We start from the raw sequence: 3,515 nt of genomic DNA on the forward strand, positions 1-3,515 counted from the left end.
GTTACACCTTTTTCATCTGAAGTGCCACAGTCCTTTCTGGACAATCTAGGGGCCACAGCAGTGGAGGTTTTAACATGTTCATTGGTTCAGCATTGTAAGTTAGGTGGTCACCTACAGAACGAATTCTATTTGATTTGATGTTTGTATTCTTCTCCAGCAACAGTGTTGAGCTCAAAAAAGCTCACAATAATCACAGTAGTGTTAAAAAGCAACAGGCATTGCAATCATTATAATATCAAACAGAGTAGCAAGCCAGAATAACAAATTCATCAAAACAGTCAATGCAATTCAATGGAGGCATGGTAATTCAAAATATCAGAAAGAGCTTTTGGGCCCTGTGCAATAAAACAATTCCATCCAGGGGAACAGCTTGCCAAAACCACCAGGCAAGTTGCTAAAAGGCAAGATGATGATGATAAAAATGCAAACCTTATTTGTTCATAACTATGTCAAAATACTGTTCAAAATGTTGGACTTGGTGTAGAACAGATCTGTTCTATTCTATGCATGTTCCTGAGAGGTGTAGCTTGGCAATCGAAAGGGACTGGATTATTTCTGGTTTGCTTCAAGACATGCACAAGAGGGATATGCCACGACTTCTGCCAAGAGGGCAGCTGTGCATTTGTTACTTATTTCATTTGCAGAGCTGCCCCCTCCACTGAAGCGAATTCGAAAGTCCTTGCAAGCAAGCAAGCATCCTCCATATGTGCATTGAAACTTCCCACACACACACTTGAAATAGCACACTTGATCAGGGTGTGTAACTTTCAGTAGCGGTGGAAAACTTTTATCGTCCTCTATTTAAAAAACAGGAAAGGAAAGGAAAAGATAATTCTGGTAACTACTTGGGTACCTCCAGATAATGTTTACTGAATATTCTGAGCTCCGTGCAGGCCACCATGGATACAGCACATGATCGAAGGGATCTCTGTGGCATAAGCCTCATTTTCCCCTCCCCTGCAGCATGTACATTCAAGCAGTCCCATGTGGCAGGCCTTTCTGTGGAACTGGAGACTTGTGCTATCTTTCCATATCCCTATACAGCACCTTGTCTTTCTGATTGGTCAAAGAATGTGAGGGCCCTCCCCCATAATAGCATAGCCCATTCATTTGCTTGTGTGTACATACTGAAGGGAAAGAGAAAATAGATTCCTGTGCTGTAGGAATTCTTCTGTGTGCAGGTGCTGGGTCTATGGTGGGTTGTAGTTTGAAACTTTCTTCCTTTGACAATACATCTTCAATCTGAAACAGTTTGGGAGGAAAGAAAACCCAGAGGAGAAGAAAAAAAGATAACTTTAAGAGCCATTTTTGAAACTATTCTTGTGGTTTTAATGCACACTGTATGGGTTTCTGTTTATGTACAAGATCTTAACTTCTATGTAATTAAAAAAACAAACTACGGGACAAAGGGGCTGTCTTGGCACTAAACATGGTGCTTCTTGATATAATAAGAAACAACATTCTGTGAAATAGTATGTATTCATCAGTATATTTCATTCCCATATGTGAGTTTAAAGAAAAGTGCTTCTAGCTGTGTGTATTGTCCTAACAACATTTTTCAACCGAGCTGGTGGTGATGTCCCTACAAAATGAGCGCAAAAATGCAACTGCTGCTAGATACGCTGCATAAATTAGCTGCACTTAAGCCATGTTTTAGAATAGTAGTTCTTAAGGCTGGGAAGCTGCTTAGGGAAGGAAAGTTCATTCAGCCAAGGGAAGGTATAAACTCAACTCTGATCCCTCCCAGTGGGTGCCAGGAAACAAGCTAGTCAAATGCCACCCTCTCCCAACCAACACATTATTATTTCTATTTATTGGAACTAAAAGTATGTATAGACACTTCTGTCACTTCTGGGGACTGGTGCGACACCTTTTATTATGGCGAGTGTTTTTAAAACGATTCTGCATCACTGTTATATGGGACCCTTAAAGCATATTGTGGCCAGTACGTCCTTTTGGGGACGTAGTTTAAAGTATCTTTCTAGGCTGAGAAAAGCAAGCATTGCCGATGGAATGGTCAGAGTTCTGTGCACATTCCAGGGTGTACACAGAGCTCTTATGCAAAGAGGATTCTATTCCAGTGCAGGATGCTTCTGTACATGCATGCGTCCACGTCTATGTCTGGAAGTACTCATGTACATGAAGAATCATCGCAGGTGATGGTGGTGTTTTTCCTAATCCTACTTGGGGAGATACAATACCTGTGACCCTTGGCACAGAGGTTTCATTGAGCAACGGCTTTTCACTATAGATACCTAAGTTCAGCAACAACCAGAAAGCAGTAGATAGGTGCCACCTCTGAATGGCAACCAGGAAGGGAAGGAGCCCTGTAGCTTTTGCATGGTGTGTCTGGTGGTCACCGGCTGCAATTTTCACAGCTCACCGCTGCCTAAATCAAGGGTAGGAATTGGCCCTAGCCAGCATGGCCAACAACATCTGTTGGAGCCACAGGTTCCCACCTGGCTTAAATAGATCAGCCAATTTTGAATATGGGTAATCTCAGCCAATCAGATGCTCAGCACAAGCAACAGGGATGACCAACACCTGTTAAGCCCTGCTTGTAACTTCTAGAGACATCTAGCTGGTCTCCTGCTGGAGACAGAGCAATAGACTCCATGGGTTTTAGTCTTGAGCCACTAAAGCAATTGCCCTATTCTTAGGCAGCATGGACAGGCAGTTTTTGTCATTGAGGAAAGCTGATTTTGAAAATAAAGCTTCCTTTAGATCAGGGATGAGGAACCTACAGTCTCCCAGCTGCTGTTGGAGTCCTTTCAGTCCTGGCCATCATGCCCAGTGGTCAGAGATGATGGGATCTGTTGTACAGTAGGATTTGAAAGGGTCATAGATTCCCACCCTTGCTGCAGATAATGCCATTTTCAATTGTTCACATTCCCTTGGGAATAGCCTGGCAGCTTATCCTCACACTGTTTCACTACTCACATACCCACTCTCATGAAATGAGTAGCTCTGTGGTCTAACAGTTCTATGTATTTATTAACTTTAAATGTTGTGTATTTCTGTACCAGAGACCATTTGTATTATGGGCATATTAGATTCTCAGCAGTCTTGATGTATATTTGTATATTACCTCCTCAATGCCGTGCAATCACTTATGGATTTCTTTTTCTTGCACTGATTAAAATGCCTCTTGTATGATAAATAAATCCTTTCTTGTGGTGATATAGGGTTGAATGTATGTAAATAAAATTAAAAACATTTAAAATGTCAGCTATACAAGCAGTGGCCTAAAATAATAATAATAATCAAGTCTGTACTTGTAGAATAGAACAATTAAGTTGCTGTGACATCTCAAAATGTTCTAGGGATGCAATGTCGGAGAAAGGAAAGTCTTTCCTTGTGATAATATGAAATTGCAAAATTGGATTTCTGTAGCTTTTTATTTTCATTGTTTCCGAGTGGAGAGCCTATCTCTTTTAATGTCTGTAAATCTAACATTATTACTTTTCACTTTGAAGTATATTGTATTGTTAGATGTTTGTTTGAGCTGGTAACAT

This window comes from Podarcis cretensis (genome assembly GCF_951804945.1).
Source record: "Podarcis cretensis genome assembly, chromosome: 3".
NCBI classification, from domain to species: Eukaryota; Metazoa; Chordata; class Lepidosauria; order Squamata; family Lacertidae; genus Podarcis; species Podarcis cretensis.